Source organism: Lasioglossum baleicum, chromosome 1 (genome assembly GCF_051020765.1).
Source record: "Lasioglossum baleicum chromosome 1, iyLasBale1, whole genome shotgun sequence".
Lineage (NCBI taxonomy): Eukaryota > Metazoa > Arthropoda > Insecta > Hymenoptera > Halictidae > Lasioglossum > Lasioglossum baleicum.
Window position 1 is genome coordinate 18,960,087 of NC_134929.1, and position 14,612 is coordinate 18,974,698.

The window sequence follows — 14,612 nt, forward strand, 5'->3', positions numbered from 1 at the left end:
GTTGTACTATGATGTATATGCATGATGATTTTATCCTGGTTCGTACAATGGATTTTATTCTAGTAAGTGCAACGGACAGTATCTGGCCAGGATGGATACCTAGCATGAACAGTGCAGGACCTTTTGCTATTGGTACGAAATTGAGTGAATAAAGTTGCAACGCGGTGCAGCTTTATGGCGTAAATGGATATAGCAAGGAAGATGCAAAAACGTTTGCTACCACACAGTGAGCAATTCCATGAATAATATTGGAACGCGCTGCAACCTTGTGATGCAAAAGGATGTGTAGTAAGGAAGAAGTAAGAGGTGTTGCTATCCGCGCAAAATTCCATGAATAATTTTGCAATATAATACAACTTTGTGTGTGGCGCAGAGAGTCATCTAGAAAGAAGAAACCAAGAGCTTTCAAGATGTCTAACAAGGAGGAAGCAATCGTTCCTGCTATAGATGAAAACTTCTATAAATAACGTGGCCGTATTTAATACAGCTTTGTGACGCGAGAGAATATATCCAGCAAGAATGATGCAGAAGCGTTTGCTATCGGTGGGGAATACCGTGAATAATGTCGCAATATAGAGCAACCTTGCGGCGCGAAAGGATGTCTAACGAGGAGGAAGCAATCGTTCCTGCTGTAGGTGAGACATCCTATGAATAACGTTACTGTATAATGCAGTTTTGCTGTAATGCAAATGCTTCTGCTACCGGTGGGGACTCCCACTCTATAATTTACCAGCAGCTTGTAACTTTGTGCCTCCTACAGCTCTAATTTATCTACGATTGAAAACAATCAGATTCGATCGACTGCAGGCTACATAATCAAGATAGACGAGTGATTCTTCTTCGAATAATTTTAATAAACTAGAGATGTCACTTCACTTCTGTCTAGCAACAACGAAGAAGGAAGCATTCGCTATGGAGCATCGCCGAACAATGTGGCAATCGTTCTGGTGCATCGTCGCGTGACTGCAACCGACACGCGCCCGCCGACAATTTATCATCCTCGCCGGCAAATGACAGTAACACATCATTTGAATAAAAAACACGTGTCCCTCCCGATACATTGAGCTTATCATCGGCGGATGATCTTGTACCTTGGCGGGAACAACAACCAGATATACTTGCTCGAAAAGAGCAAGCTCGGGAGCGGTTTAAAAAACGAGTCACCGTTGGCACAGGGAGACCGGCAGCATCGTCGCGTCGGTGCGATTCATTTTTTGCCGACGCGAGCGCGGCAGATCGCTATCGGGTTGAAGGCTCGAGCCCGATGCATCACCCGCGTCCCATGCAGTCCACGGTGCAGCGCGTGCATTGCACGCGTGCGCAGGTATGCGAGAGAACCTCCTCGGCAGGGACTGCGAGGAGAGGCGCGACGTTACCCGCTCGTAGACGTTCATCTCGCTGACAGCTACGTAGGCATGCATTATGCGCATAAGTCCGCATGCCTCGTGCATCCGAGCGAGCACAAGTGCCAGCCGGCTGCTCCTCCCACTGAAATCGTAACAAGCCGCTGGCCAATCGAGGCCCGACGGTAGCCGACGGCTGCCCCTTCCGTCGGACCAGCACGTCGCAACGTCTCTAATCGCGTTCATGCGTCCCGACGATCTCGAAGAGACGCAACACCGTTCGCGCATCGCTGAAGATTCGCTATGGCGATTTTAGTATCAGCGTAGCCCCGTTCGAACGATCCCCGAGATGAACTCCAGTTCTGAACGTCTTTTGCAATACGATTTTTAATGCATCTACGTTGTATTGGGAAAAGTTATTGCTAGATATTTTTTACTTGTGACAAATTTATAATGTTGACAGGATTGTGTTCGAAAACCTGCGGTCCAGTTTTGTTATTAACATGCAAGGCGATTCCGAACCGTCAAAGCGATCGCATTATCTGTATACGTTTTGAACACAATCGACATAAGAACGCGTGCGACAGTTTTTGCCCAGCGCCACGGCGATATCAGCTGGGCGAAATGACAACAACCGGCGAGGTGATCGACCGCCGATGTAAACCTCGCCGGATCGCAGCGTTCATCGAACCCGGCAAATTGTATCGTGGGCCATCGCATCATGTTTTCCTTACTCCAATTCCGTTACCCTATTCCTTTGTCTCCCCCGTAGCACCGTTTATTAGGTCATTAACCTAATGAACGTTGCCGCGATCCTACTAGCTTAAATTTAAAGTCCCCACTCCTTAATCCTTCCAAAACCGATGGCCCACGCGAGTATAGAAGAGATGTACACGCGCTCGTCGGCGAATTTCTGGTAATTTCTCGTCATACTGACACGCTACTATTTCACTTACATCGTTACGCCCGGTTAGACTCGCGATACTCGCTATTCACACCGACCGTAGTCGATCATCACATCATTACATTTCATCTCATTTTCCTTTTTGTAATTTTCTGGTTCAGTTAAAATATACTTTATTGTTACATATACCTGACTCAACCTTTAATCTCAATATCTTCCACTTTTATCCTGTCATTAGCTAGAGTTTACAACAATTGACTTTATTCAGATTTCGTTTCTACGAACAGGTTGCCGTTTCAGAGCTGTGGCGCCGCCATTATGTACCAAAATTATTATTAAACAAAATTCTTTTCACGCCTCAAAGCCCGTATAATAAAGACCTGTCGAATTCGGCTGTCGAGTAGTGTAAAGTGTAAAATAGCAGAACCACGCGATCTAAGAAACTGCACGGGGTTTTTCATAATATATACATATAGATCAAGATTTTATTGTATTTGTCGTCGTTCACAGAATTTGGCACACATTGTATGAATATCTGATAATGGTTTAACCAGCGTTTTAAACCATCGCCGAATCGGCTTTGTCGGTCGTTCGCGCGGCCTCGTTCTTTTTTTCGTTTTCCCTTCGTTTCCTTTTCGATGGCCGCGTTCTCGTGTAACGAGCGACGAGATCTATCCACGAAAGTCGAAGTCGTGCGCGGGCAACCGGACCCCGGGTCCCAGAACTGGACGACCCGCATCGAAACGGTTAACTAACGACGCCGTTAAAGGAAGATTTAGAGCGGCCGATCCCGCAAGGTGCCGCGAGAACCGCAATAGCACCGCGGGCGGGATTCGAGGATCGACTATAAAGAGGATCGGGACACCCGTGCATCGCTGACGGAACCCGAGAAGGTGTTACGATACCATACCGCTCGATTGGCTCATCCATGATCTCGAAGAAGGCCCGCCGATTCCATCGTCGTCGCCTTAACCCCATTTTGTCCCGGAATATTAACGCCATCGAGCCGGCTCACTGACACAATTGTTTGGCTGTCACGAGCTAGACACTTGTTCAGCTTCTCTGCAACCGTTCCGGCGAAGATCATTCGCGATTTCATGGAACGTCTCACGATAAACAGGTTTGATAGCTTGGTTGCCGATTTAACACCCCAAAATCGTACACGAGATCAAAGGAATTCTGTTGATGAAATTGAAACTGGGAAATTGGCATTCAACATAGGAATCATTGCTTTGGTTAAGCTTTCACTTAGTAGACCAAAAATGTGAAATTTTTCTGAATGTAATATTGTAGTACAATTCGACGAAGAAATGATAAAACTTTATAGTCTCGTTCTTTGACGAAATCAATCGATAATTTCTCCACACTTGTCCAAAGATATAGAATCAACAATTGAAGATATCTTAACAGCATCTTTCGCAGCAGCAAGGAATTCGTTCGTAACTCTACAGCTTATCTCGAGCACAGCGATCTAATAATTTCTCTCAAGATTATTATCCGAAAGAAAGTTATTAAGCCACTTTTATTAGCAGCATCGTCATTAACAAGCCTGTTAACAGGCTTCCGGCACTTAAAACGTTCAAATGCATTTTTAGTGCCTGAAAGATTGATCTTAGTTTTATGCATTCGCACTTATGCGCGCTAGTTTGTTGCGAAAACATGTAAGATGCTCGATTTCTTATGTTCTCTTTGTATGAGGAGATGTTGTCTGTCTAGAAGGCTCGTCTTATTCTACTTGGAGCGTGCGCGACGAAGACTTTCGAGGAAGTTGAAAATTTGTTTCTGTTAATTGAACATTTCGGTGAATTTATTCGAGGAACACAGTTGTGCTTTTTTTAATAAGCACACATGTTTATAAGTAGATTGATCTTGCTCTCAAACAGAATGTGTTCAAAAACGTATAAAATAATCTATTAGGTGGACGCAACGATAATTGCAGATTTCATTAATTCATCGCAAAACAGGGCAGTGATTATTTTCGCACGAGCCGAATAAGATCGATAATCGGCCGGAGAATCGACTTCCTGTGTTCGACAGATTGTCAGTGACTTTTCTCACCGTGCTCCGCCTCGATCACGCTCTCGTCTGTTCTCGTCGTGGGCCCGTGTCGCGACAAACAACGGGATGTGTCGCGAATGGTGGCCGTGCGACAGCCTCGTCCCGTCCTCGACGACATTCGCCCGCGTAGGCGTCTAATGATGGGTTCTCGGCGCTTGTGCACGCGTCAAACCCCGCGGGAAGTGTCATCGTACAGAATAGAATGCGAGAGGGAAGAATCCGTCGCGACGACGACGACGAGACGTGGTCGCGAATTCCGACCCACCTCTCTCTCTCTCTTTGCCTGCCTCAAATATCACTACTTTGATTGACACCAACACGCCGATCGCGTATCCGCTGTCGCCTCTCTAGCTTCAATTTCCGAGGCTCGGATCATTGTTAACCAACCCCGTCGAGTTCTAGAACAATATTCCCTGGATTAGAGTTTAAGCATCTGATAAATACAGCGTTTATTCTCTTAATAATTTCAATAGATTGTAAATAATGTACCAGTCATAGCAAATACATCCGATATTTCTTCTATTTTGTGTTTCATTTACTCGATTTATAAATGCATAAACTCCGCAGTCTAATTATTACGGTTGCAGCGCGTGCTCTAACGGTTAGGTTGCCCCGGACAAAAAGACAAATTGCCGCCCCTTAAGAATATATATATATATATTTTTTAAATAAAGGTACATATTTTTTGTCTTCAATAGAAATCAAATCATTTTATCTAAATTTTAATAAAAGCATTTATTTTAATAAAAGCAAATTTTCTATTAATTGGGTATTTAACAAATGGCGCCCTAAATTTTCGCGCCTCGGACAGATGTGCGGGTTGCTTCCCCCTAGAGCGGTCCTTGTACTGTTGTTACGTCCTTTCTCAAAAAAGTAGTAGAACTACGCGATCTAAGAAACGTGCGGATCCGAGAATTTTCTTAGATCAAGATATTACTGTAGTTCGATCCTACGTCTACAAGTTCAACCCTTCGATGATTTTTGAAAGTATTCGAAATATTTTCCTTGAAGTACTAGATCGTATGTATATCAAAGTCTGTCATTCCAGGAAAAAATGGAATGTCTAAGTAAATTGTTTGCAATTTCAGGAATTACATACTCAAGTCCACGAAGGGTTAAGAGCGACACGTTTGTCGAGGAATTCGCAGCGTCGTTCCAGGCGATTTTTCAGCGTCCAGGAAGCGGACCGAGAGGACGCCCACGTAACTATTAGAAACTTGATGAAGAAACCGCGTCGGAGAGTTGACCGGTAGGGACAGTCTTTTGATCGGACGATCGGAAAGGTTGCAAAAAGTTCGTGAAACGGGTGAAGCACGTTGGCCGGGTGTGTCGAAGAGTGGCTCACGTTTCTCGGCTGGCGGGGTTTTTTCGTTTTCTTTTAATCTGGCCGACAACGCTCTGACCAGGTAACTGTGTCAGGACTGCTGTTTGTGCCCGAGATCACCGACGATCGTTGCGCAACAAGCCGGAGAGCGAGCAGATCCACGAGGATCCGATGATCTAAGGTCTCACAGCCGTGTATTGTGTATACATAAACATATACATACAATCACAAAGAGCTGGGCTGCCTCCTCGATTTACCCGCTGCTCTCGTGCTTAGTTTCTCGGCCGTCTCGAGCAACCTAAAGCTAAGAAGCTAACCAGAGATTGACCCAGAAAGCTACAACTTGGATAAAGTTTCCACCGAATATGGCGGCGCAAGGATGAGTAATTCGCGTCGACGATCATCGGGCCTTTCGAGCCGCGATTCGCGTTTCAATTACCCACCCGACTGACAAGATGTTGTGTTTGTTCCTCGCCGCTCGCCGAGCCGGTTTTAATTGGAACTGTCAGCCCTGACTCTCGGAACCTCTTACGGTTTAACTAGCCCGAAAATCCCGTAAACGATGACTTATCCGGCACCGTGGATTCTTGGGACATGGGGGTCTACGACACTATGAACCCGACGGAGACCCTCTTCGACGGAGAAAATAAAATTGGGAGTTGTGGGAGGAGTTTGAATGTCTGTTTGCGGGGAATTTGATGCTCCTTCGATTGGGAATATTGGGAATTTTAACCCTTTGCAATTGGAGCTATGTATTAGGATTCGAAAATTAAACATTTCTTCCGATCTAGAATAATTCCATTTTATGGATATGAAATTGAAATTATTGGATACCAACATATCTAATAATGTAAACAACAGCTTAATACGAAACCCACGTGTTGTTTTATGAGAATGACAAGACTTTCCAAACATTTTGCTATTTTTATATATCCGTTTGATATAAGTAGACTGCGGATCTTTATGCAAAATAAAAATTTCTTACCGGAATCGCAACAAACTGGAGTGAATTAGAAATTTATTTTCTTCCCTATTATGTTTTTAGTAGGTTGAGAATAATATAATAGTATGTTTAAATTGTTCTAATATTTTTGCTATTTTAAATTACAGCTACTCATTTTTGTCATAAATGCATAAAATCTGCAGACTAGATATAAGAAATTTACTCAATCGGTTCCTACGAAATAGTAAAAATAAATATGTATACTATAAAGCTCTATTTAAAGAAGCTCTATTCGTACAACCTGTAGAGCGTTGTGGAGGCAATCTTTCGAGCGTTTTCCATTCGAACTCGAAAAGAAGATCCCGACGAGTTCCAAAAGGCAAATCGATTCGAAAGTGGGGAACCGTGAACGAAACGGCAACGAGTTTGGCCCGGTCCTAGGACAACTGGATCGTCGTCGCGCCGAAGAGAACCAAGGTCCTTGCGGTGGGGGGACGATACAGTTGCGCTGGTGAATTTGTGGCACGAAACCGGAGTACCTGAAGGAACGTGGAGGGGGTTGGTTCCTTGAGGAGAGGTTCCCTGGTAGAAAAGGTGGGAAACGATCATTCGAACCATTTGTACCGACTATCGTGGAACACTTCGAGAGACTTGGTTACATTGTATATCTCGCGATGAAGAGGGTCCCGGTTTGTGCAACGATCTGAACGGTCATCCAGATCGATCGTCGTAATTAGCATGAGCGGGTTACGATTGCATGTCCGGGCCAGAGGCGGGACGTCGTAAAAAATTGATTACGTGGCTGGCGGCGCGCGAGGCGTTACGTGGACGCAACCGTGCGCTTTCGTGCTTACGCACGCGTGTGTGCATGCGCGTGTCGGCCGCACTTCTGGTGGCGGAATGATAGATCAACAGGCCCCGATACCGATCTCGGAGGCCCGAGAAAGGGCCCGGAACCCGGCTGCCGGCTCGCTGCCCCGCCGCGCGGAACCTTTCTCCCGCTCTCCGAACGCGATATATTTCAATGTAACGTTTGATACGTTATCAATTACCCGCGCCTTCCGCGAGCGCGCGCTGCCCCGTTACGTCACGCGAATTTGCCAGATTTTTCGTGCCGCTCGTATTTCACCGTCTCTCCCACTCTCGAGAGAGTAGACGAACGTCGTCGTTCGAGATCTCTCGTTTGCAATTCTTTTTTAATTTTTTCGTTGTTCCGTTCAACATCGAAAAAATGAACCGACAGCAGCAGGCTCCGCGGACAAGAACGCTCGCCGGATTCCGATCGGTGATTCATAGAGAGAAACTTTTCTACCGATGCTTGCGCAGCTGCGAACCAGTTAGCGCCGTGAACTTCGACTTCGAAGTTTCCACTCTCCTCGAACGCGAACGACGAAATCCTCGGAGGACGATGCCGGAGAGGCTCGTTCTTTCTTTCTTCGTTTCGATTGTTCCTTTCTTTATTTCGCTTTCTTGCTCTGTCTCCGTGTCTATCGCCGTGCGCCGGTGTAGATTTACATATAAAACGGTATTGTTTTTCCTACGGAATAGGGTGCGTCTCCGGTTTCACATTTTACACCGGCGCGCGGCGTCCAGGTACGTCGCGAGGCCGCAACGGTACCTGATATACGCCCGATATTACGTGTACCTTTACGATCTATCGGTTTCGTAATGCCGTGCGCCGATGGCCGCATGAAAGCACGCCACAAGATTTATAGACCTACGCAGATCCACTGAGGGTATACCTGGCGTTTTCGAGAATCCGCGAGACCGCCTGGGAAATCCTGCTGGAGGATCGACTACAAAGGATCACGCTAATATTCGGGCACTTTTACGACGTTTTGGATCATTTTGAGAAATCGGGTAACGATCAAAAACGAAGAAAATACTAAAAGTTGGTTTTCCTTTATGTGGGCATACATTGAAATTTCACAAATACGTTTTGCAGATCTGTGTCAATCACATTTCATAAAATATATAGCTTGCTCTGTATTAAAAAATTTTCTGTTCTGGATTGGCCTGCACAGAGCCCCGACCTCAACCCCATACAGAATCTATGGGGTTTACTAAAAAGACGACTTCGAGATTCATATGACTCCCAACCAACTTCAATCATAGATTTGTATGATAGAATTCAAGAACAGTGGGAACAAATATCTCCAGATTATTGCAAAAAATTAGTAGAAAGTATGCGAAAGCGAATTAGTGCAGTTTTACAAGCACAAGTGTTGTGGACGAAATATTAAAAATAAATAATATATTAAATATTTCCAAGTATTGGACGTGGTGTAAAACCGAGTCAATCTATTTTTGTTGTCATTGCTAAACGAGGAAACATTAATTATACTGAAAAAAATTTCTTAAGTTACTTCTAACTATGATAAGAATAACTATAATGTTGATTTTTTGTTATCCTTCTATATGCCTAGCAATAAATAATGGTTTATACAAAACTTGTGGTTATTGGTTCTCAGTTTTGCTCCTTACTGTATGTTTCTTCTTGAAGTACTTCCAATAAATTTCGGTTCCGCCTATTTTTGTCGGGAACACATAAAATCCTTGTCTAATTATAACAGACAAGGATTCCACTGTTTCCCCGCAGTAAGCTAATCAAAATTCCTTGTACGAGAGAGAAGGAGCCGGGCCAGTCGCTGGCCCAGTTATGATCGAGACCGAAGGAGAGATCATTACCGAACACGATCGACAGATTAGGTGTGCTCTAGCTAGCTCGGTACACACCGGAGAGGCATCCAGTCGCTTTCAGTTGCAACATCCGTCGAGCTTTCAAGGACTCCAGTGTTAGACATCGAATAGTGCAAATAATTCGACGAAACCTAAACAGATCTTGTGGATATAATCGACAGCGAAGGGCTAAATAAAGATCCAGACATTTTCACAGTTATTTTTGGAATATCGCTGCTAACAGTAAGCCTTATTAAATCAAGGGTAAGTGAATCCCGATTCACGTTTCATCGAGTCAACGATTCTCCGAGCGGCTGCGAGTGGTCGTCCAAAGCGAGCGAAGCGTAGGAATGCCGAGAAACCGTTTTCGTTGTTACGTAAACGGCGCACTTCCTGGACGAGCGAATTATTTTCGCCCGGGATCGATCGGCCGAGAGATCGCTCAAGAAAACGACAAAATGTTTCGCGGTGTGTCTCTCTCTCTCGGTTGAGTAACAAGTGGCAAAAAGTACATAGAATCGTTTCCGACTGAACTCGAGAGAGTCTTCTTTTTTCTCTGGCGTGGGATTGCTCGCGCGGTGACCATCTAATCTCTTGGGCCTGGACAGACTATGACTCTTCTCGCTAAAAGAGGACTTTCTCGCTTAAAAATTGATCTGCAAGCAGAGAGGGGCTGAATAATCTTTAGATCTAATTTATTTAGCCCCTGTCTGCTTGTAGATCAATCTTATCTAAAAATGGGCTAGGATAACAAAAGAGGAAACTAAGTTCCATTTAGGTAGATCGCGACAATTCTATTAACAACGGGCCATCAGAACGCCGAGACAAGAGGCGTATTTATTCCCCGAGGAATGTTAATGAATGCTCGACGTACAATACATTTTTCCTCTTGTTCCATGCTAGGCTGGCAATTATTGTTCTGGCACGCCAAGCATCTTCAGCTAGATTAAGAGCTCGCAGGCAACCTGGTCGAGCACCACCAAGAATGTTAATCTTGAAGTAATTCGGGACGGGCGATTACGCAAAGTACACGAACGACGACGTCCGTCCTCCGTAATTACCGAGTCCCACGTCAACGGTGTCTCATATATTTTGTAGCATTGTAAACAGGTATATACGAGCGGATCCACGCGTGGGCCACGCGTTATTGTCTCGATGGATGCGCGTTGCCAAGAAATCAACCACGCGTCACCGTGCTCCCACCAGGGATCGGGTGTTATCGTGCTTGTCGAAGTGATCGAACCTTCTGTGATCGATCCAGGTGTCTAATGAAACTGACTGCACTCGCGATGCGCCATCACTGCTCATTAATGAGAAAATAAATTGTATATGGTTGGGATCAGAAAGACTGAATGACTCAATGAAGCAAGTTAATCGACCAATCCCGATATTCATTACAACATTTTTCGACTATCAAGAAGACGATGAAACGTTGAGAAAAATTGAGAAGGTGACAGACCGGAAGTATTCGCAAGCCCTAATCTCCGCCGAAACCGTTCTCCATCGAAGGCAAGCCCTGCTAGGACAAGGTAGTCGTCCGCTTTCTCCGAGCAATTTCGATCAGTGTCCCCGGTGAAATTCTTTAATTGGGAACCGGATCGTTGGTCTGGGTTCGCGTTCCTTCTCCGGGCGGAAGCGCGTTCCGTGTTCCGCGGTGCACACGATCGATATCTAAAAAAGGTGGCAACGGCCTGTTCACGGTGAAAATTTCATCGTGGTCCCCGACGCAGAAGGGAGAGCCACCCGCTTTAGGAAGCCGACGGTTAGGACGGTAATTCGCGGCGTTTTGTTCTCGGTCATTATACGTTTACACGCGCAATCGAGCACATCCAGGACCGTGTATGGGTCCCGGGGCGAGTACGAGAGGCGAGTACGAAGCGAACGAGTGAGCGAGCGAGCTAGTACACACAGACACAGAGAGACGAGCGAGCATTACACGCGGCGTGTCCCGGGTTGCTTCATTCCATTCGCGATATTCCACATTCTTCCCACACGTGTAAGAACACATCGGTAGGTACACGGTGCCTCAGATGCCTGCTGCTGATACGAACTGTTGGCGCACCGCCACTACCCATAGCCGAGCCATTTATGGGCCAAGGGAACATCCGAACCGTTTACGGGACAGGAGAATCCTCCGTTTTTCTGCCGTGGGAAGCGTTATCCGACCGACCAGCCCCGTTCCACCTTGCGGATATCGGCGACATCTAATTACGACATCCTCCACGACCCTTCCGCAACGCTGGTGCTGCCGCATCGTTCGAACGAAATTTCATTTCGAACCATTCGCTGCTCCATTTAGCAATTTTAAAAATGTATTCTTGTAGCCACATTACATCTTTCCAGCACCCCCGATGCAGCAGCTGTTCATTCAATTCGTTCGCCGGTAACTGAGTCATATCAACCATATTATTCTTGGATGATGGAAGCAATATTCATTCTATACATTCGTGCCTGAAATTTAAGATTTGCAATAAAAAAGAATATATTAATAATTTTATAAACATCTATATAGATCTACGAGTTCAATTGGGAGATTACTGTCTGCCAACAATTCATATTCACGGTTCCATTTAACAATTTTTAAAACGTATTGTTCGAGATGCTTCTTGTAGCCACGTTATATCTTTCCAGCACCCCCGATGCAGCAACTGTTCATTTAATTAGTTCGTCGGCATCCATTCATTGAATTATCATAATTTGCGCCTGGGTCTGTAAGTATCCAGACATATTGTGCAACAATATCATTCTTGGATGATCAAAGCAATATTCGTTCTATAAATTCGTGACTGAAATTTATGATTGCAATAAAAACGAATGCACGACCTTATAAAATTGTAGTCTAGGACTAGAATCGTCAGTAAACAAATAACTTGACGCAGACTATGAATGAATTTCGTAATAACACGTCGGAAGTGTACCCATCGTCTGGCTAGCCAGCGTTCCCACCGGAGTATGTAATCTCGGTTTTATGTCCACGCGGGTTCGTTCGCTTCGCTTTTGTGTCTTGTTTATCGCCGCCCCCTTCATCCGCGAATCGACAAAGCATCGATCAAGAAACCGGGCTGTCCGCGGCGCGAATTAATTACGCGACGTGCAAAACCCGGCAATAAACCCTTTTCTCGCGCCCACGTCGCGATTCAAGAGGAGCGATGAGAACGCTGAACCGTATCTCACGCGTCTTCCACCTCCCACAACCAGCCCCGGCTCTCCCAGACATTTAGCGTCCATTGAGAAACATCGCAGACGATGCTGCGCCCTGCCATATACCGCCTTCGTTTCCTTGGCTCTCTGCGGTTAACCGCTTCCTAGACACTCGATTCGCGGCCTGGCGAAACCCTCCTGAACGTTTTCATTAACGAACGAATGCCAGACGAGTCCCGGATATTTTCGTTCACGGAAATGGTAACGAGCATCGTGAGAAGTATCACAAATGGTCCACACGTGTTCGCGGTGTTCGTGTGTACTTCGATTCATGCTCGAAATGATAAAATTACTCTAAAGCAACATTTTCACCAAATAACTAGATGAAACATGTAATAATTTTTTACAGACTTAACAACATATAACTATCGGCTGTATGTTCGAATGTTTTCAAGTCCCAATGTTACGAAATCTCACTTCCTAGAAGTTTTTCTCACTGTGCTCCATTATTTCAATGAACTGACCGAAAGTGAAAAATTCCAATGGGATTGCAAACGGAAGTATGCAGTCTAATGGCAAAGAGCGCAGGCATGCCCAGTCGAAATTTCATAGTAAGAGACAGAAAGCCGACGCAGGTGTGCCAGTGCGAAAGCGGTGACCCATTATCCCAGGTGCGAGGGCAGTCCCAGTCCGGGGATCGTCCTGGGCCGGGTTCAGTTAGGAATGCCTCGTTGCGCCTTAACAGGATAAACAGATGTACTCGTAAATACGCGTTGCCCGTTGCGTTATGCTCTCCGGCGGCTACGGCGTCGATACACACCGATCGAGGCCCCCTCCTAATTACGGCCTCCCAGGAATGTGTGTTTCTCTCTTTGAAACGAGGAAATTGATCCTCCGTGCTTTGCTCACGACCGGGGCTCTGCACTTTGTTGCAATCTAGAATTTGCTTGCGTCTGGACAAGGTAGAGATGCGAGCACGGAGAACCTCCAATTAGGTTGCGGTAACAGCGATTGTCTCGGAAAAGGTTTCACGGTGGTCTAAACAATTGAAAATCCTGATCCTTCACCGACCGAAGTTTCCACAAAGTTGTCTACATTTTGGAGTATTTATTTTTTAAAATATGGCTTTCATTACTTTTTACTACGTTTTTATTAACTTGCTTTCTTGTCTGTCTGCCTGTCTGTTCGGTACAAATTTTGCAATTAATTTTAAACTAACTTCTTGATGAGCTAGAGCATTGAAATTTTATTGTGAGATATGATTACACAGCGTACTTGGGGATGGGTACTCTTTTAAAAATTTCCTTTTTCTGTTATCAATGTTTAGCTATTGGAGAAAATATAGTTATCAATCACTAGATTGCGGATCTTTATGCAAAATAAGACTTGTTTGCTTCAATTACTAGCAAGAGGAGCCAAGTAAACATGTTCTTCTTCATTCGACGATTTTAATAAGCTGACACTAACATATTAATATTCTTAAATATATTTAATCTCTCTACTGCTTCAAATTGCACCCTCTCGTTTCTGACATAAATGCATAAAAACCGCAGTCTACTAATCACTGTAGCTGAGCGATGAATTATAAGGCAAATTGTTACAGAGTGTAAGGAGACATTTTCGTACCGACTGATTTAAAAATGGTTTCAACACGATATACAGAAGAAATTGAAGATGTCTATAATGCCATACGAGTTTCTGGCCTCTTCTCTCAGGAGACGAAGACTGGAAATCAGTTTCGCCGGGGTGTCCGTGCAAAATCGGGAAGGAACTTCGCGGTCTTGGAAAAAAGCTGAAGAGGACGCGACGGCGTGGTTCGCGCCGTTCCACTTTTACTCTGCTCTTGAGAATCCCATGGTCCGCAAGATTTCTGCACCACATTTCCACGGATACCAGCCAACTCGCTCGCTAATCATGCGTACGTGTGTGCACGCGGCTCCGGTCAGGCGAGCAGAATCCGCTCGAGCTCGCAAGCAACAGCAACGTGCACATAAGTGTATCTGTGTTCTAGCAAGCGAGCGTAACAGGAGCGGAGCGCCGCTTCATCAGGGTGGGGTTCGCCGCCGGTGGAAGTTTAACTCTTCGGTTTTACTTTCTAACATCTCCCCTCTGGCCCGCCTGTCCCCTTCCTGAACGGTCTCGTCGTGCGACGACGTGTCCTGGTACACCTACTCCTTCGAGGACGAAGTCGAACGCCGATTTTCTGCTTTCGTACACGGC